The sequence below is a fragment of the Dendrobates tinctorius genome, unplaced genomic scaffold (genome assembly GCF_039654945.1).
Source record: "Dendrobates tinctorius isolate UK_male_01 unplaced genomic scaffold, ASM3965494v1 ptg000184l, whole genome shotgun sequence".
NCBI lineage: Eukaryota > Metazoa > Chordata > Amphibia > Anura > Dendrobatidae > Dendrobates > Dendrobates tinctorius.
Window position 1 is genome coordinate 19229782 of NW_027361851.1, and position 22148 is coordinate 19251929.

General features: G+C 35.4%; 4 non-coding genes across 4 annotated transcripts; all 4 read right to left on the reverse strand.

The window, feature by feature from the left end:
* Window positions 1-8983: 8983 nt before the first annotated feature.
* TRNAF-GAA (transfer RNA phenylalanine (anticodon GAA)) lies at window positions 8984-9056 on the reverse strand. Its single transcript has one exon. It is a non-coding gene; the product is annotated as a tRNA-Phe (tRNA).
* Window positions 9057-15012: 5956 nt separating this feature from the next.
* Window positions 15013-15086, reverse strand: TRNAV-GAC (transfer RNA valine (anticodon GAC)). The gene has a single exon. It is a non-coding gene; the product is annotated as a tRNA-Val (tRNA).
* An 860-nt stretch (window positions 15087-15946) lies between these two features.
* On the reverse strand, window positions 15947-16029 carry TRNAL-CAG (transfer RNA leucine (anticodon CAG)). Its single transcript has one exon. It is a non-coding gene; the product is annotated as a tRNA-Leu (tRNA).
* A 3969-nt stretch (window positions 16030-19998) lies between these two features.
* Window positions 19999-20071, reverse strand: TRNAF-GAA (transfer RNA phenylalanine (anticodon GAA)). Its single transcript has one exon. It is a non-coding gene; the product is annotated as a tRNA-Phe (tRNA).
* Window positions 20072-22148: the final 2077 nt, after the last annotated feature.

Genomic DNA, 22148 nt, shown 5'->3' on the forward strand with positions numbered 1-22148 from the left:
TTCGATATGCAATTAGAACTTAACTCCTTCCATGCTAGTCAGCAGAAATGTTACCATTCCTTGTGATTAAAAACTTGTCACACCACCCCAAAAAAGTCAATTAATAACATTTTTTATATGCGTACTTTTCGTCTGCATTAATTTTTAAACCTCCATTTATTTTGTTTGGATATTAGAAATGTTAGATTTCTCACAAATGCGGTGATGCACCACATTTCTTCAGAAACTACTGTTTGGCCACACAGCAGGGCTTTGAAAGGAAGAGCCCTATTTGGGTTTTGCAATGCAGATTTTGCAGGAATACCTTGCAGATGAAATTTGCAGAGTACCAAAACAGCGGAAAATCTCCCAAAGTGACCACATTTTAGAAATTATTTTGCACAATGAGTTAATCAACACCTGCAATTACTATTGTCAGCCTATAGGTGTTTTCACTCTGAACCATCCAGCATTGCAAGTATGCCAGTTTAGTGCCCAGCTTTTGCTTGCAGAGACAAGCAACCCATACAGTTTTAAGTGGGCTCTACTCACTGGAGCAATGTCAAATATGTAGATGCTTTGTCTCACCATTAAAGTAGAAACCTCCTATATTTCAAATTAAAGATGACGGACCTGTGTGGAGCTTGTGTTTTTTGCCTTTTTGACTTTGTCCACAGCATATTTTTTAAGGACATTTGTCTCAGTAATGCCTCAGTGTTTCAAAGTCAAACAAGCTGACTATAATCATTCAGCTAGTGTCTGATAAGTGCTGTCTGTTTCAGCTATCAGGTTACCTTTTAATCCTCTTACAGCTAAGTCAATCTGAAATAAAACAAAATAGAGGAAAAATTACTAAAAAACATTCATGTGTTCAAAAGGAAAAAGTTACCGTTTCTCAAATTTTTAACATTTTGTTTTCTGTAGATAGTTAAGATTTTTAGGCCTTTTGATCATGATCAGTCCATGTGCTCTGTTTAATATCTCCTTAAAATGTAAACGGTGAAGAAAAAGCATTTTGCCAAAACCCGGGATTGGACCAGGGACCTTTAGATATTCAGTCTAACGCTCTCCCAACTGAGCTATTTCGGCCATATCTATACATTTTCTGGGGGGTTTGACACTCTGCAAATGTCAAGTGTCACACCTGGAGGGATATATTATAATTTTTCATTTGACTGTTTTTTGAAGCATGATTTCTATTTGAAACGCCTTCCATTTTGCTGTACATATTTAATAACATTCATTAACTATTTGTGAATGAGTAGAAAAAGACAGCAATTTTGCCATTGAATTTTTACATTTTCAGTTTGTCTGCATGCACCAGTATAATTCTGACCCTGTGCTTCTAGAATAGGTCATGGTCGCACATAAAACACAATTTGCATGCATAATGTTACATCAAGTTTTATTTTTTATGAGATGCAAACAATTGGAGCAAAAAAGAGACAAAAATTTAGAGAAAATATTTTATTGATTGTTAATGTTAAAAGTGAGACCATTTGTCCCAAAATGTGCTGAAACATGTCAGAATGACATGGGCATTTCACATTTTTTAAACTATGATTACCTACTTGTTAAGTTTTTGTTTATTAAGTATCGTTATGGTCTATTGATGTATGAGGTGAAAACTATGAAAGTAGACTTACCAGCAAATCCGTTTCTAGATATATTTCATGACAGCACTGTAGAAGGTTGATTCCCTACCCTAATAGGGACAGAGAACACAAAGAGGTGAAATAGTCCCTCCTCATTGTCTGTCCAAAGGATTTTTCTAGTGCTAAAAGAACAACAGACATATGCACAAAAAATCTGTTTGATGTTCCTAGAGTTCTTTTTTGAGAGGACAAATTCAGATTCACTCCAAAGACTCTCAGGAAATTTTTCAAAACCACATTACTAAGTTTTGTTTGACCTCATCTAATCAATAAATGAAGAAAAAAGTTTCTTGAAATTAAATGTTGATGTCAGAAGTGGGATTTGAACCCAGGTCTTCAGGGGAGACTGCGACCTGAACGCAGCACCTTAGACCGCTCGGCCATCCTGACTTCGATATGCAATTGGAACTTAACTCCTTCCATGCTAGTCAGCAGAAATGTTACCATTCCTTGTGATTAAAAACTTGACACACCACCCCAAAAAAGTCAATTAATAACATTTTTTATATGCGTACTTTTCGTCTGCATTAATTTTTAAACCTCCATTTATTTTGTTTGGATATTAGAAATGTTAGATTTCTCACAAATGCGGTGATGCACCACATTTCTTCAGAAACTACTGTTTGGCCACACAGCAGGGCTTTGAAAGGAAGAGCCCTATTTGGGTTTTGCAATGCAGATTTTGCAGGAATACCTTGCAGATGAAATTTGCAGAGTACCAAAACAGCAGAAAACCTCCCAAAGTGACCACATTTTAGAAATTATTTTGCACAATGAGTTAATCAACACCTGCAATTACTATTGTCAGCCTATAGGTGTTTTCACTCTGAACCATCCAGCATTGCAAGTATGCCAGTTTAGTGCCCAGCTTTTGCTTGCAGAGACAAGCAACCCATACATTTTTAAGTGGGCTCTACTCACTGGAGCAATGTCAAATATGTAGATGCTTTGTCTCACCATTAAAGTAGAAACCTCCTATATTTCAAATTAAAGATGACAGACCTGTGTGGAGCTTGTGTTTTTTGCCTTTTTGATTTTGTCCACAGCATATTTTTTAAGGACATTTGTCTCAGTAATGCCTCAGTGTTTCAAAGTCAAACAAGCTGACTATAATCATTCAGCTAGTGTCTGATAAGTGCTGTCTGTTTCAGCTATCAGGTTACCTTTTAATCCTCTTACAGCTAAGTCAATCTGAAATAAAACAAAATAGAGGAAAAATTACTAAAAAACATTCATGTGTTCAAAAGGAAAAAGTTACCGTTTCTCAAATTTTTAACATTTTGTTTTCTGTAGATAGTTAAGATTTTTAGGCCTTTTGATCATGATCAGTCCATGTGCTTTGTTTAATATCTCCTTAAAATGTAAACGATGAAGAAAAAGCATTTTGCCGAAACCCGGGACCTTTAGATCTTCAGTCTAACGCTCTCCCAACTGAGCTATTTCAGCCATATCTATACATTTTTTGGGGGGTTTGACACTCTGCAAATGTCAAGTGTCACACCTGGAGGGATATATTATAATTTTTCATTTGACTGTTTTTTGAAGCATGATTTCTATTTGAAACGCCTTCCATTTTGTTGTACATATTTAATAACATTCATTAACTATTTGTGAATGAGTAGAAAAAGACAGCAATTTTGCCATTGAATTTTTACATTTTCAGTTTGTCTCCATGCACCAGTATAATTCTGACCCTGTGCTTCTAGAATAGGTCATGGTCGCACATAAAACACAATTTGCATGCATAATGTTACATCAAGTTTTATTTTTTATGAGATGCAAACAATTGGAGCAAAAAAGAGACAAAAATTTAGAGAAAATATTTTATTGATTGTTAATGTTAAAAGTGAGACCATTTGTCCCAAAATGTGCTGAAACATGTCAGAAGGACATGGGCATTTCACATTTTTTAAACTATGATTACCTACTTGTTAAGTTTTTGTTTATTAAGTATCGTTATGGTCTATTGATGTATGAGGTGAAAACTATGAAGGTAGACTTACCAGCAAATCCGTTTCTAGATATATTTCATGACAGCACTGTAGAAGGTTGATTCCCTACCCTAATAGGGACAGAGAGCACAAAGAGGTGAAATAGTCCCTCCTCATTGACTGTCCAAAGGATTTTTCTAGTGCCAAAAGAACAACAGACATATGCACAAAAAAATCTGTTTGATGTTTTTTGAGAGGACAAATTCAGATTCACTCCAAAGACTCTCAGGAAATTTTTCAAAACCACATTACTAAGTTTTGTTTGACCTCATCTAATCAATAAATGAAGATAAAGTTTCTTGAAATGAAATGTTGATGTCAGAAGTGGGATTTGAACCCACGTCTCCAGGGGAGACTGCTACCTGAACGCAGCACCTTAGACCGCTCGGCCATCCTGACTTCGATATGCAATTGGAACTTAACTCCTTCCATGCTAGTCAGCAGAAATGTTACCATTCCTTGTGATTAAAAACTTGTCACACCACCCCAAAAAAGTCAATAAATAACATTTTTTATATGCGTACTTTTCGTCTGCATTAATTTTTAAACCTCCATTTATTTTGTTTGGATATTAGAAATGTTAGATTTCTCACAAATGCGGTGATGCACCACATTTCTTCAGAAACTACTGTTTGGCCACACAGCAGGGCTTTGAAAGGAAGAGCCCTATTTGGGTTTTGCAATGCAGATTTTGCAGGAATACCTTGCAGATGAAATTTGCAGAGTACCAAAACAGCAGAAAACCTCCCAAAGTGACCACATTTTAGAAATTATTTTGCACAATGAGTTAATCAACACCTGCAATTACTATTGTCAGCCTATAGGTGTTTTCACTCTGAACCATCCAGCATTGCAAGTATGCCAGTTTAGTGCCCAGCTTTTGCTTGCAGAGACAAGCAACCCATACATTTTTAAGTGGGCTCTACTCACTGGAGCAATGTCAAATATGTAGATGCTTTGTCTCACCATTAAAGTAGAAACCTCCTATATTTAAAATTTAAGATGACGGACCTGTGTGGAGCTTGTGTTTTTTGCCTTTTTGACTTTGTCCACAGCATATTTTTTAAGGACATTTGTCTCAGTAATGCCTCAGTGTTTCAAAGTCAAACAAGCTGACTATAATCATTCAGCTAGTGTCTGATAAGTGCTGTCTGTTTCAGCTATCAGGTTACCTTTTAATCCTCTTACAGCTAAGTCAATCTGAAATAAAACAAAATAGAGGAAAAATTACTAAAAAACATTCATGTGTTCAAAAGGAAAGTTACCGTTTCTCAAATTTTTAACATTTTGTTTTCTGTAGATAGTTAAGATTTTTAGGCCTTTTGATCATGATCAGTCCATGTGCTTTGTTTAATATCTCCTTAAAATGTAAACGGTGAAGAAAAAGCATTTTGCCGAAACCCGGGACCTTTAGATCTTCAGTCTAACGCTCTCCCAACTGAGCTATTTCAGCCATATCTATACATTTTCTGGGGGGTTTGACACTCTGCAAATGTCAAGTGTCACACCTGGAGGGATATATTATAATTTTTCATTTGACTGTTTTTTGAAGCATGATTTCTATTTGAAACGCCTTCCATTTTGCTGTACATATTTAATAACATTCATTAACTATTTGTGAATGAGTAGAAAAAGACAGCAATTTTGCCATTGAATTTTTACATTTTCAGTTTGTCTCCATGCACCAGTATAATTCTGACCCTGTGCTTCTAGAATAGGTCATGGTCGCACATAAAACACAATTTGCATGCATAATGTTACATCAAGTTTTATTTTTTATGAGATGCAAACAATTGGAGCAAAGAAGAGACAAAAATTTAGAGAAAATATTTTATTGATTGTTAAAAGTGAGACCATTTGTCCCAAAATGTGATGAAACATGTCAGAAGGACATGGGCATTTCACATTTTTTAAACTATGATTACCTACTTGTTAAGTTTTTGTTAATTAAGTATCGTTATGGTCTATTGATGTATGAGGTGAAAACTATGAAAGTAGACTCACCAGCAAATCCGTTTCTAGATATATTTCATGACAGCACTGTAGAAGGTTGATTCCCTACCCTAATAGGGACAGAGAACACAAAGAGGTGAAATTAGTCCCTCCTCATTGACTGTCCAAAGGATTTTTCTAGTGCCAAAAGAACAACAGACATATGCACAAAAAATCTGTTTGATGTTCTTTTTTGAGAGGACAAATTCAGATTGACTCCAAAGACTCACAGGAAATTTTTCAAAACCACATTACTAAGTTTTGTTTGACCTCATCTCATCAATAAATGAAGATAAAGTTTCTTGAAATTAAATGTTGATGTCAGAAGTGGGATTTGAACCCACGCCTCCAGGGGAGACTGCGACCTGAACGCAGCGCCTTAGACCGCTCTGCCATCCTAACTTCAATATGCTAGTCCTTCCATGCTAGTCAGCAGAAATGTTACCATTCCTTGTGATTAAAAACTTGTCACACCACCCCAAAAAATTCAATAAATAACATTTTTTATATGCGTACTTTTCGTCTGCATTAATTTTTAAACCTCCATTTATTTTGTTTGGATATTAGAAATGTTAGATTTCTCACAAATGCGGTGATGCACCACATTTCTTCAGAAACTACTGTTTGGCCACTCAGCAGGGCTTTGAAAGGAAGAGCCCTATTTGGGTTTTGCAATGCAGATTTTGCAGGAATACCTTGCAGATGAAATTTGCAGAGTACCAAAACAGCAGAAAACCTCCCAAAGTGACCACATTTTAGAAATTATTTTGCACAATGAGTTAATCAACACCTGCAATTACTATTGTCAGCCTATAGGTGTTTTCACTCTGAACCATCCAGCATTGCAAGTATGCCAGTTTAGTGCCCAGCTTTTGCTTGCAGAGACAAGCAACCCATACATTTTTAAGTGGGCTCTACTCACTGGAGCAATGTCAAATATGTAGATGCTTTGTCTCACCCTAAAAGTAGAAACCTCCTATATTTCAAATTAAAGATGACGGACCTGTGTGGAGCTTGTGTTTTTTGCCTTTTTGACTTTGTCCACAGCATATTTTTTAAGGACATTTGTCTCAGTAATGCCTCAGTGTTTCAAAGTCAAACAAGCTGACTATAATCATTCAGCTAGTGTCTGATAAGTGCTGTCTGTTTCAGCTATCAGGTTACCTTTTAATCCTCTTACAGCTAAGTCAATCTGAAATAAAACAAAATAGAGGAAAAATTACTAAAAAACATTCATGTGTTCAATAGGAAAAAGTTACCGTTTCTCAAATTTTTAACATTTTGTTTTCTGTAGATAGTTAAGATTTTTAGGCTTTTTGATCATGATCAGTCCATTTGCTTTGTTTAATATCTCCTTAAAATGTAAACGGTGAAGAAAAAGCATTTTGCCGAAACCAGGGATCTTTAGATCTTCAGTCTAACGCTCTCCCAACTGAGCTATTTCGGCCATATCTATACATTTTCTGGTGGGTTTGACACTCTGCAAATGTCAAGTGTCACACCTGGAGGGATATATTATAATTTTTCATTTGACTGTTTTTTGAAGCATGATTTCTATTTGAAACGCCTTCCATTTTGCTGCACATATTTAATAACATTCATTAACTATTTGTGAATGAGTAGAAAAAGACAGCAATTTTGCCATTGAATTTTTACATTTTCAGTTTGTCTCCATGCACCAGTATAATTCTGACCCCGTGCTTCTAGAATAGGTCATGGTCCCACATAAAACACAATTTGCATGCATAATGTTACATCAAGTTTTATTTTTTATGAGATGCAAACAATTGGAGCAAAAAAGAGACAAAAATTTAGAGAAAATATTTTATTGATTGTTAATGTTAAAAGTGAGACCATTTGTCCCAAAATGTGCTGAAACATGTCAGAATGACATGGGCATTTCACATTTTTTAAACTATGATTAGCTACTTGTTACGTTTTTGTTTATTAAGTATCGTTATGGTCTATTGATGTATGAGGTGAAAACTATGAAAGTAGACTTACCAGCAAATCCGTTTCTAGATATATTTCATGACAGCACTGTAGAAGGTTGATTCCCTACCCTAATAGGGACAGAGAACACAAAGAGGTGAAATAGTCCCTCCTCATTGACTGTCCAAAGGATTTTTCTAGTGCCAAAAGAACAACAGACATACGCACAAAAAATCTGTTTGATGTTCATAGAGTTCTTTTTTGAGAGGATAAATTCAGATTCACTCCAAAGACTCTCAGGAAATTTTTCAAAACCACATTACTAAGTTTTGTTTGACCTCATCTAATCAATAAATGAAGAAAAAAGTTTCTTGAAATTAAAAGTTGATGTCAGAGGTGGGATTTGAACCACTTGTAAACGGTGAAGAAAAAGCATTTTGCCGAAACCCGGGATTGGACCAGGGACCTTTAGATCTTCAGTCTAACGCTCTCCCAACTGCGCTATTTCGGCCATATCTATACATTTTCTGGGGGGTTTGACACTCTGCAAATGTCAAGTGTCACACCTGGAGGGATATATTATAATTTTTCATTTGACTGTTTTTTGAAGCATGATTTCTATTTGAAACACCTTCCATTTTGCTGTACATATTTAATAACATTCATTAACTATTTGTGAATGAGTAGAAAAAGACAGCAATTTTGCCATTGAATTTTTACATTTTCAGTTTGTCTCCATGCACCAGTATAATTCTGACCCTGTGCTTCTAGAATAGGTCATGGTCGCACATAAAACACAATTTGCATGCATAATGTTACATCAAGTTTTATTTTTTATGAGATGCAAACAATTGGAGCAAAATAGAGACAAAAATTTAGAGAAAATATTTTATTGATTGTTAATGTTAAAAGTGAGACCATTTGTCCCAAAATGTGCTGAAACATGTCAGAATGACATGGGCATTTCACATTTTTTAAACTATGATTACCTACTTGTTAAGTTTTTGTTTATTAAGTATCGTTATGGTCTATTGATGTATGAGGTGAAAACTATGAAAGTAGACTTACCAGCAAATCCGTTTCTAGATATATTTCATGACAGCACTGTAGAAGGTTGATTCCCTACCCTAATAGGGACAGAGAACACAAAGAGGTGAAATAGTCCCTCCTCATTGACTGTCCAAAGGATTTTTCTAGTGCCAAAAGAACAACAGACATATGCACAAAAAATCTGTTTGATGTTCCTAGAGTTCTTTTTTGAGAGGACAAATTCAGATTCACTCCAAAGACTCTCAGGAAATTTTTCAAAACCACATTACTAAGTTTTGTTTGACCTCATCTAATCAATAAATGAAGAAAAAAGTTTCTTGAAATTAAAAGTTGATGTCAGAGGTGGGATTTGAACCACTTGTAAACGGTGAAGAAAAAGCATTTTGCCGAAACCCGGGATTGGACCAGGGACCTTTAGATCTTCAGTCTAACGCTCTCCCAACTGAGCTATTTCGGCCATATCTATACATTTTCTGGGGGGTTTGACACTCTGCAAATGTCAAGTGTCACACCTGGAGGGATATATTATAATTTTTCATTTGACTGTTTTTTGAAGCATGATTTCTATTTGAAACGCCTTCCATTTTGCTGTACATATTTAATAACATTCATTAACTATTTGTGAATTAGTAGAAAAAGACAGCAATTTTGCCATTGAAGTTTTACATTTTCAGTTTGTCTCCATGCACCAGTATAATTCTGACCATGTGCTTCTAGAATAGGTCATGGTCGTACATAAAACACAATTTGCATGCATAATGTTACATCAAGATTTATTTTTTATGAGATGCAAACAATTGGAGCAAAATAGAGACAAAAATTTAGAGAAAATATTTTATTGATTGTTAATGTTAAAAGTGAGACCATTTGTCCCAAAATGTGCTGAAACATGTCAGAATGACATGGGCATTTCACATTTTTTAAACTATGATTAACTACTTGTTAAGTTTTTGTTTATTAAGTATCGTTATGGTCTATTGATGTATGAGGTGAAAACTATGAAAGTAGACTTACCAGCAAATCCGTTTCTAGATATATTTCATGACAGCACTGTAGAAGGTTGATTCCCTACCCTAATAGGGACAGAGAACACAAAGAGGTGAAATAGTCTCTCCTCATTGACTGTCCAAAGGATTTTTCTAGTGCCAAAAGAACAACAGACATATGCACAAAAAATCTGTTTGATGTTCCTAGAGTTCTTTTTTGAGAGGACAAATTCAGATTCACTCCAAAGACTCTGAGGAAATTTTTCAAAACCACATTACTAAGTTTTGTTTGACCTCATCTAATCAATAAATGAAGATAAAGTTTCTTGAAATTAAATGTTGATGTCAGAAGTGGGAGAAGTAGGAGTCTGCGACATGAACGCAGCGCCTTAGACCGCTCGGCCATCCTGACTTAGATATGCAATTGGAACTTAACTCCTTCCATGCTAGTCAGCAGAAATGTTACCATTTCTTGTGATTAAAAACTTGTCACACCACCCCAAAAAAGTCAATAAATAACATTTTTTATATGCGTACTTTTCGTCTGCATTAATTTTTAAACCTCCATTTATTTTGTTTGGATATTAGAAATGTTAGATTTCTCACAAATGCGGTGATGCACCACATTTCTTCAGAAACTACTGTTTGGCCACACAGCAGGGCTTTGAAAGGAAGAGCCCTATTTGGGTTTTGCAATGCAGATTTTGCAGGAATACCTTGCAGATGAAATTTGCAGAGTACCAAAACAGCAGAAAACCTCCCAAAGTGACCACATTTTAGAAATTATTTTGCACAATGAGTTAATCAACACCTGCAATTACTATTGTCAGCCTATAGGTGTTTTCACTCTGAACCATCCAGCATTGCAAGTATGCCAGTTTAGTGCCCAGCTTTTGCTTGCAGAGACAAGCAACCCATACATTTTTAAGTGGGCTCTACTCACTGGAGCAATGTCAAATATGTAGATGCTTTGTCTCACCATTAAAGTAGAAACCTCCTATATTTCAAATTAAAGATGACGGACCTTTGTGGAGCTTGTGTTTTTTGCCTTTTTGACTTTGTCCACAGCATATTTTTTAAGGACATTTGTCTCAGTAATGCCTCAGTGTTTCAAAGTCAAACAAGCTGACTATAATCATTCAGCTAGTGTTTGATAAGTGCTGACTGTTTCAACTATCAGGTTACCTTTTAATCCTCTTACAGCTAAGTCAATCTGAAATAAAACAAAATAGAGGAAAAATTACTAAAAAACATTCATGTGTTCAAAAGGAAAAAGTTACCGTTTCTCAAATTTTTAACATTTTGTTTTCTGTAGATAGTTAAGATTTTTAGGCCTTTTGATCATGATCAGTCCATGTGCTTTGTTTAATATCTCCTTAAAATGTAAACGGTGAAGAAAAAGCATTTTGCCGAAACCCGGGATTGGACCAGGGACCTTTAGATCTTCAGTCTAACGCTCTCACAACTGAGCTATTTCGGCCATATCTATACATTTTCTGGTGGGTTTGACACTCTGCAAATGTCAAGTGTCACACCTGGAGGGATATATTATAATTTTTCATTTGACTGTTTTTTGAAGCATGATTTCTATTTGAAACGCCTTCCATTTTGCTGCACATATTTAATAACATTCATTAACTATTTGTGAATGAGTAGAAAAAGACAGCAATTTTGCCATTGAATTTTTACATTTTCAGTTTGTCTCCATGCACCAGTATAATTCTGACCCCGTGCTTCTAGAATAGGTCATGGTCGCACATAAAACACAATTTGCATGCATAATGTTACATCAAGTTTTATTTTTTATGAGATGCAAACAATTGGAGCAAAAAAGAGACAAAAATTTAGAGAAAATATTTTATTGATTGTTAATGTTAAAAGTGAGACGATTTGTCCCAAAATGTGCTGAAACATGTCAGAATGACATGGGCATTTCACATTTTTTAAACTATGATTAGCTACTTGTTACGTTTTTGTTTATTAAGTATCGTTATGGTCTATTGATGTATGAGGTGAAAACTATGAAAGTAGACTTACCAGCAAATCCGTTTCTAGATATATTTCATGACAGCACTGTAGAAGGTTGATTTCCTACCCTAATAGGGACAGAGAACACAAAGAGGTGAAATAGTCCCTCCTCATTTACTGTCCAAAGGATTTTTCTAGTGCCAAAAGAACAACAGACATATGCACAAAAAATCTGTTTGATGTTCCTAGAGTTCTTTTTTGAGAGGACAAATTCAGATTCACTCCAAAGACTCTCAGGAAATTTTTCAAAACCACATTACTAAGTTTTGTTTGACCTCATCTAATCAATAAATGAAGATAAAGTTTCTTGAAATTAAATGTTGATGTCAGAAGTGGGATTTGAACCCACATCTTCAGGGGAGACTGCGACCTGAACGCAGCACCTTAGACCGCTCAGCCATCCTGACTTCGATATGCAATTGGAACTTAACTCCTTCCATGCTAGTCAGCAGAAATGTTACCATTCCTTGTGATTAAAAACTTGTCACACCACCCCAAAAAAGTCAATAAATAACATTTTTTATATGCGTACTTTTCGTCTGCATTAATTTTTAAACCTCCATTTATTTTGTTTGGATATTAGAAATGTTAGATTTCTCACAAATGCGGTGATGCACCACATTTCTTCAGAAACTACTGTTTGGCCACACAGCAGGGCTTTGAAAGGAAGAGCCCTATTTGGGTTTTGCAATGCAGATTTTGCAGGAATACCTTGCAGATGAAATTTGCAGAGTACCAAAACAGCAGAAAACCTCCCAAAGTGACCACATTTTAGAAATTATTTTGCACAATGAGTTAATCAACACCTGCAATTACTATTGTCAGCCTATAGGTGTTTTCACTCTGAACCATCCAGCATTGCAAGTATGCCAGTTTAGTGCCCAGCTTTTGCTTGCAGAGACAAGCAACCCATACATTTTTAAGTGGGCTCTACTCACTGGAGCAATGTCAAATATGTAGATGCTTTGTCTCACCATTAAAGTAGAAACCTCCTATATTTCAAATTAAAGATGACGGACCTGTGTGGAGCTTGTGTTTTTTGCCTTTTTGACTTTGTCCACAGCATATTTTTTAAGGACATTTGTCTCAGTAATGCCTCAGTGTTTCAAAGTCAAACAAGCTGACTATAATCATTCAGCTAGTGTCTGATAAGTGCTGTCTGTTTCAGCTATCAGGTTACCTTTTAATCCTCTTACAGCTAAGTCAATCTGAAATAAAACAAAATAGAGGAAAAATTACTAAAAAACATTCATGTGTTCAAAAGGAAAAAGTTACAGTTTCTCAAATTTTTAACATTTTGTTTTCTGTAGATAGTTAAGATTTTTAGGCCTTTTGATCATGATCAGTCCATGTGCTTTGTTTAATATCTCCTTAAAATGTAAACGGTGAAGAAAAAGCATTTTGCCGAAACCCGGGACCTTTAGATGTTCAGTCTAACGCTCTCCCAACTGAGCTATTTCAGCCATATCTATACATTTTCTGGGGGGTTTGACACTCTGCAAATGTCAAGTGTCACACCTGGAGGGATATATTATAATTTTTCATTTGACTGTTTTTTGAAGCATGATTTCTATTTGAAACGCCTTCCATTTTGTTGTACATATTTAATAACATTCATTAACTATTTGTGAATGAGTAGAAAAAGACAGCAATTTTGCCATTGAATTTTTACATTTTCAGTTTGTCTCCATGCACCAGTATAATTCTGACCCTGTGCTTCTAGAATAGGTCATGGTCGCACATAAAACACAATTTGCATGCATAATGTTACATCAAGTTTTATTTTTTATGAGATGCAAACAATTGGAGCAAAAAAGAGACAAAAATTTAGAGAAAATATTTTATTGATTGTTAAAAGTGAGACCATTTGTCCCAAAATGTGATGAAACATGTCAGAAGGACATGGGCATTTCACATTTTTTAAACTATGATTACCTACTTGTTAAGTTTTTGTTAATTAAGTATCGTTATGGTCTATTGATGTATGAGGTGAAAACTATGAAAGTAGACTTACCAGCAAATCCGTTTCTAGATATATTTCATGATAGCACTGTAGAAGGTTGATTCCCTACCCTAATAGGGACAGAGAACACAAAGAGGTGAAATAGTCCCTCCTCATTGACTGTCCAAAGGATTTTTCTAGTGCCAAAAGACATATGCACAAAAAATCTGTTTGATGTTCCTAGAGTTCTTTTTTGAGAGGACAAATTCAGATTCACTCCAAAGACTCTCAGGAAATTTTTCAAAACCACATTACTAAGTTTTGTTTGACCTCATCTAATCAATAAATGAAGATAAAGTTTCTTGAAATTAAATGTTGATGTCAGAAGTTGGATTTGAACCCACACCTCCAGGGGAGACTGCGACCTGAACGCAGCGCCTTAGACCGCTCGGCCACCCTGACTTGGATATGCAACTGGAACTTAACTCCTTCCATGCTAGTCAGCAGAAATGTTACCATTCCTTGTGATTAAAAACTTGTCACACCACCCCAAAAAAGTCAATAAATAACATTTTTTATATGCGTACTTTTCGTCTGCATTAATTTTTAAACCTCCATTTATTTTGTTTGGATATTAGAAATGTTAGATTTCTCACAAATGCAGTGATGCACCACATTTCTTCAGAAACTACTGTTTGGCCACACAGCAGGGCTTTGAAAGGAAGAGCCCTATTTGGGTTTTGCAATGCAGATTTTGCAGGAATACCTTGCAGATGAAATTTGCAGAGTACCAAAACAGCAGAAAACCTCCCAAAGTGACCACATTTTAGAAATTATTTTGCACAATGAGTTAATCAACACCTGCAATTACTATTGTCAGCCTATAGGTGTTTTCACTCTGAACCATCCAGCATTGCAAGTATGCCAGTTTAGTGCCCAGCTTTTGCTTGCAGAGACAAGCAACCCATACATTTTTAAGTGGGCTCTACTCACTGGAGCAATGTCAAATATGTAGATGCTTTGTCTCACCATTAAAGTAGAAACCTCCTATATTTCAAATTAAAGATGACGGACCTGTGTGGAGCTTGTGTTTTTTGCCTTTTTGACTTTGTCCACAGCATATTTTTTAAGGACATTTGTCTCAGTAATGCCTCAGTGTTTCAAAGTCAAACAAGCTGACTATAATCATTCAGCTAGTGTCTAATAAGTGCTGTCTGTTTCAGCTATCAGGTTACCTTTTAATCCTCTTACAGCTAAGTCAATCTGAAATAAAACAAAATAGAGGAAAAATTACTAAAAAACATTCATGTGTTCAAAAGGAAAAAGTTACCGTTTCTCAAATTTTTAACATTTTGTTTTCTGTAGATAGTTAAGATTTTTAGGCCTTTTGATCATGATCATTCCATGTGCTTTGTTTAATATCTCCTTAAAATGTAAACGGTGAAGAAAAAGCATTTTGCCGAAACCCGGGATTGGACCAGGGACCTTTAGATCTGTCAGTCTAACGCTCTCCCAACTGAGATATTTTGGCCATATCTATACATTTTCTGGGGGGTTTGACACTTTGCAAATGTCAAGTGTCACACCTGGAGGGATATATTATAATTTTTCATTTGACTGTTTTTTGAAGCATGATTTCTATTTGAAACGCCTTCCATTTTGCTGTACATATTTAATAACATTCATTAACTATTTGTGAATGAGTAGAAAAAGACAGCAATTTTGCCATTGAATTTTTACATTTTCAGTTTGTCTCCATGCACCAGTATAATTCTGACCCTGTGCTTCTAGAATAGGTCATGGTCGCACATAAAACACAATTTGCATGCATAATGTTACATCAAGTTTTATTTTTAATGAGATGCAAACAATTGGAGCAAAAAAGAGACAAAAATTTAGAGAAAATATTTTATTGATTGTTATAAGTGAGACCATTTGTCCCAAAATGTGCTGAAACATGTCAGAATGACATGGGCATTTCACATTTTTTAAACTATGATTACCTACTTGTTAAGTTTTTGTTTATTAAGTATCGTTATGGTCTATTGATGTATGAGGTGAAAACTATGAAAGTAGACTTACCAGCAAATCCGTTTCTAGATATATTTCATGACAGCACTGTAGAAGGTTGATTCCCTACCCTAATAGGGACAGAGAACACAAAGAGGTGAAATAGTCCCTCCTCATTGACTGTCCAAAGGATTTTTCTAGTGCCAAAAGACATATGCACAAAAAATCTGTTTGATGTTCCTAGAATTCTTTTTTGAGAGGACAAATTCAGATTCACTCCAAAGACTCTCAGGAAATTTTTCAAAACCACATTACTAAGTTTTGTTTGACCTCATCTAATCAATAAATTTCAAGATAAAGTTTCTTGAAATTAAATGTTGATGTCAGAAGTGGGATTTGAACCCACACCTCCAGGGGAGACTGCGACCTGAACGCAGCGCCTTAGACCGCTCGGCCATCCTGACTTGGATATGCAATTGGAACTTAACTCCTTCCATGCTAGTCAGCAGAAATGTTACCATTCCTTGTGATTAAAAACTTGTCACACCACCCCAAAAAAGTCAATAAATAACATTTTTTATATGCGTACTTTTCGTCTGCATTAATTTTTAAACCTCCATTTATTTTGTTTGGATATTAGAAATGTTAGATTTCTCACAAATGCAGTGATGCACCACATTTCTTCAGAAACTACTGTTTGGCCACACAGCAGGGCTTTGAAAGGAAGAGTCCTATTTGGGTTTTGCAATGCAGATTTTGCAGGAATACCTTGCAGATGAAATTTGCAGAGTACCAAAACAGCAGAAAACCTCCCAAAGTGACCACATTTTAGAAATTATTTTGCCCAATGAGTTAATCAACACCTGCAATTACTATTGTCAGCCTATAGGTGTTTTCACTCTGAACAATCCAGCATTGCAAGTATGCCAGTTTAGTGCCCAGCTTTTGCTTGCAGAGACAAGCAACCCATACATTTTTAAGTGGGCTCTATTCACTGGAGCAATGTCAAATATGTAGATGCTTTGTCTCACCATTAAAGTAGAAACCTCCTATATTTCAAATTAAAGATGACGGACCTGTGTGGAGCTTGTGTTTTTTGCCTTTTTGACTTTGTCCACAGCATATTTTTTAAGGACATTTGTCTCAGTAATGCCTCAGTGTTTCAAAGTCAAACAAGCTGACTATAATCATTCAGCTAGTGTCTAATAAGTGCTGTCTTTTTCAGCTATCAGGTTACCTTTTAATCCTCTTACAGCTAAGTCAATCTGAAATAAAACAAAATAGAGGAAAAATTACTAAAAAACATTCATGTGTTCAAAAGGAAAAAGTTACCGTTTCTCAAATTTTTAACATTTTGTTTTCTGTAGATAGTTAAGATTTTTAGGCCTTTTGATCATGATCAGTCCATGTGCTTTGTTTAATATCTCCTTAAAATGTAAACGGTGAAGAAAAAGCATTTTGCCGAAACCCGGGACCTTTAGATATTCAGTCTAACGCTCTCCCAACTGAGCTATTTCGGCCATATCTATACATTTTCTGGGGGGTTTGACAATCTGCAAATGTCAAGTGTCACACCTGGAGGGATATATTATAATTTTTCATTTGACTGTTTTTTGAAGCATGATTTCTATTTGAAACGCCTTCCATTTTGCTGTACATATTTAATAACATTCATTAACTATTTGTGAATGAGTAGAAAAAGACAGCAATTTTGCCATTGAATTTTTACATTTTCAGTTTGTCTCCATGCACCAGTATAATTCTGACCCTGTGCTTCTAGAATAGGTCATGGTCGCACATAAAACACAATTTGCATGCATAATGTTACATCAAGTTTTATTTTTTATGAGATGCAAACAATTGGAGCAAAAAAGAGACAAAAATTTAGAGAAAAAATTATATTGATTGTTAATGTTAAAAGTGAGACCATTTGTCCCAAAATGTGCTGAAACATGTCAGAATGACATGGGCATTTCACATTTTTTAAACTATGATTACCTACTTGTTAAATTTTTGTTTATTAAGTATCGTTATGGTCTATTGATGTATGAGGTGAAAACTATGAAAGTAGACTTACCAGCAAATCCGTTTCTAGATATATTTTATGACAGCACTGTAGAAGGTTGATTCCCTACCCTAATAGGGACAGAGAACACAAAGAGGTGAAATAGTCCCTCCTCATTGACTGTCCAAAGGATTTTTCTAGTGCCAAAAGAACAACAGACATATGCACAAAAAATCTGTTTGATGTTCCTAGAGTTCTTTTTTGAGAGGACAAATTCAGATTCACTCCAAAGACTCTCAGGAAATTTTTCAAAACCACATTACTAAGTTTTGTTTGACCTCATCTAATCAATAAATGAAGATAAAGTTTCTTGAAATTAAATGTTGATGTCACCTCCAGGGGAGACTGCGACCTGAACGCAGCGCCTTAGACCGCTCGGCCATCCTGACTTGGATATGCAATTGGAACTTAACTCCTTCCATGCTAGTCAGCAGAAATGTTACCATTCCTTGTGATTAAAAACTTGTCACACCACCCCAAAAAAGTCAATAAATAACATTTTTTATATGCGTACTTTTCGTCTGCATTAATTTTTAAACCTCCATTTATTTTGTTTGGATATTAGAAATGTTATATTTCTCACAAATGCAGTGATGCACCACATTTCTTCAGAAACTACTGTTTGGCCACACAGCAGGGCTTTGAAAGGAAGAGCCCTATTTGGGTTTTGCAATGCAGATTTTGCAGGAATACCTTGCAGATGAAATTTGCAGAGTACCAAAACAGCAGAAAACCTCCCAAAGTGACCACATTTTAGAAATTATTTTGCCCAATGAGTTAATCAACACCTGCAATTACTATTGTCAGCCTATAGGTGTTTTCACTCTGAACCATCCAGCATTGCAAGTATGCCAGTTTAGTGCCCAGCTTTTGCTTGCAGAGACAAGCAACCCATACATTTTTAAGTGGGCTCTACTCACTGGAGCAATGTCAAATATGTAGATGCTTTGTCTCACCATTAAAGTAGAAACCTCCTATATTTCAAATTAAAGATGACGGACCTGTGTGGAGCTTGTGTTTTTTGCCTTTTTGACTTTGTCCACAGCATATTTTTTAAGGACATTTGTCTCAGTAATGCCTCAGTGTTTCAAAGTCAAACAAGCTGACTATAATCATTCAGCTAGTGTCTAATAAGTGCTGTCTGTTTCAGCTATCAGGTTACCTTTTAATCCTCTTACAGCTAAGTCAATCTGAAATAAAACAAAATAGAGGAAAAATTACTAAAAAACATTCATGTGTTCAAAAGGAAAAAGTTACCGTTTCTCAAATTTTTAACATTTTGTTTTCTGTAGATAGTTAAGATTTTTAGGCCTTTTGATCATGATCAGTCCATGTGCTTTGTTTAATATCTCCTTAAAATGTAAACGGTGAAGAAAAAGCATTTTGCCGAAACCCGGGACCTTTAGATATTCAGTCTAACGCTCTCCCAACTGAGCTATTTCGGCCATATCTATACATTTTCTGGGGGGTTTGACACTCTGCAAATGTCAAGTGTCACACCTGGAGGGATATATTATAATTTTTCATTTGACTGTTTTTTGAAGCATGATTTCTATTTGAAACGCCTTCCATTTTGCTGTACATATTTAATAACATTCATTAACTATTTGTGAATGAGTAGAAAAAGACAGCAATTTTGCCATTGAATTTTTACATTTTCAGTTTGTCTCCATGCACCAGTATAATTCTGACCCTGTGCTTCTAGAATAGGTCATGGTCGCACATAAAACACAATTTGCATGCATAATGTTACATCAAGTTTTATTTTTTATGAGATGCAAACAATTGGAGCAAAAAAGAGACAAAAATTTAGAGAAAATATTATATTGATTGTTAATGTTAAAAGTGAGACCATTTGTCCCAAAATGTGCTGAAACATGTCAGAATGACATGGGCATTTCACATTTTTTAAACTATGATTAGCTACTTGTTACGTTTTTGTTTATTAAGTATCGTTATGGTCTATTGATGTATGAGGTGAAAACTATGAAAGTAGACTTACCAGCAAATCCGTTTCTAGATATATTTCATGACAGCACCGTAGAAGGTTGATTCCCTACCCTAATAGGGACAGAGAACACAAAGAGGTGAAATAGTCCCTCCTCATTGACTGTCCAAAGGATTTTTCTAGTGCCAAAAGAACAACAGACATATGCACAAAAAATCTGTTTGATGTTCCTAGAGTTCTTTTTTGAGAGGACAAATTCAGATTCACTCCAAAGACTCTCAGGAAATTTTTCAAAACCACATTACTAAGTTTTGTTTGACCTCATCTAATCAATAAATGAAGAAAAAAGTTTCTTGAAATTAAAAGTTGATGTCAGAGGTGGGATTTGAACCACTTGTAAACGGTGAAGAAAAAGCATTTTGCCAAAACCCGGGATTGGACCAGGGACCTTTAGATCTTCAGTCTAACGCTCTCCCAACTGAGCTATTTCGGCCATATCTATACATTTTCTGGGGGGTTTGACACTCTGCAAATGTCAAGTGTCACACCTGGAGGGATATATTATAATTTTTCATTTGACTGTTTTTTGAAGCATGATTTCTATTTGAAACGCCTTCCATTTTGCTGTACATATTTAATAACATTCATTAACTATTTGTGAATGAGTAGAAAAAGACAGCAATTTTGCCATTGAATTTTTACATTTTCAGTTTGTCTCCATGCACCAGTATAATTCTGACCCTGTGCTTCTAGAATAGGTCATGGTCGCACATAAAACACAATTTGCATGCATAATGTTACATCAAGTTTTATTTTTTATGAGATGCAAACAATTGGAGCAAAAAAGAGACAAAAATTTAGAGAAAATATTATATTGATTGTTAATGTTAAAAGTGAGACCATTTGTCCCAAAATGTGCTGAAACATGTCAGAATGACATGGGCATTTCACATTTTTTAAACTATGATTACCTACTTGTTAAATTTTTGTTTATTAAGTATCGTTATGGTCTATTGATGTATGAGGTGAAAACTATGAAAGTAGACTTACCAGCAAATCCGTTTCTAGATATATTTCATGACAGCACTGTAGAAGGTTGATTCCCTACCCTAATAGGGACAGAGAACACAAAGAGGTGAAATAGTCCCTCCTCATTGACTGTCCAAAGGATTTTTCTAGTGCCAAAAGAACAACAGACATATGCACAAAAAATCTGTTTGATGTTCCTAGAGTTCTTTTTTGAGAGGACAAATTCAGATTCACTCCAAAGACTCTCAGGAAATTTTTCAAAACCACATTACTAAGTTTTGTTTGACCTCATCTAATCAATAAATGAAGATAAAGTTTCTTGAAATTAAATGTTGATGTCACCTCCAGGGGAGACTGCGACCTGAACGCAGCGCCTTAGACCGCTCGGCCATCCTGACTTGGATATGCAATTGGAACTTAACTCCTTCCATGCTAGTCAGCAGAAATGTTACCATTCCTTGTGATTAAAAACTTGTCACACCACCCCAAAAAAGTCAATAAATAACATTTTTTATATGCGTACTTTTCGTCTGCATTAATTTTTAAACCTCCATTTATTTTGTTTGGATATTAGAAATGTTATATTTCTCACAAATGCAGTGATGCACCACATTTCTTCAGAAACTACTGTTTGGCCACACAGCAGGGCTTTGAAAGGAAGAGCCCTATTTGGGTTTTGCAATGCAGATTTTGCAGGAATACCTTGCAGATGAAATTTGCAGAGTACCAAAACAGCAGAAAACCTCCCAAAGTGACCACATTTTAGAAATTATTTTGCCCAATGAGTTAATCAACACCTGCAATTACTATTGTCAGCCTATAGGTGTTTTCACTCTGAACCATCCAGCATTGCAAGTATGCCAGTTTAGTGCCCAGCTTTTGCTTGCAGAGACAAGCAACCCATACATTTTTAAGTGGGCTCTACTCACTGGAGCAATGTCAAATATGTAGATGCTTTGTCTCACCATTAAAGTAGAAACCTCCTATATTTCAAATTAAAGATGACGGACCTGTGTGGAGCTTGTGTTTTTTGCCTTTTTGACTTTGTCCACAGCATATTTTTTAAGGACATTTGTCTCAGTAATGCCTCAGTGTTTCAAAGTCAAACAAGCTGACTATAATCATTCAGCTAGTGTCTAATAAGTGCTGTCTGTTTCAGCTATCAGGTTACCTTTTAATCCTCTTACAGCTAAGTCAATCTGAAATAAAACAAAATAGAGGAAAAATTACTAAAAAACATTCATGTGTTCAAAAGGAAAAAGTTACCGTTTCTCAAATTTTTAACATTTTGTTTTCTGTAGATAGTTAAGATTTTTAGGCCTTTTGATCATGATCAGTCCATGTGCTTTGTTTAATATCTCCTTAAAATGTAAACGGTGAAGAAAAAGCATTTTGCCGAAACCCGGGACCTTTAGATATTCAGTCTAACGCTCTCCCAACTGAGCTATTTCGGCCATATCTATACATTTTCTGGGGGGTTTGACACTCTGCAAATGTCAAGTGTCACACCTGGAGGGATATATTATAATTTTTCATTTGAC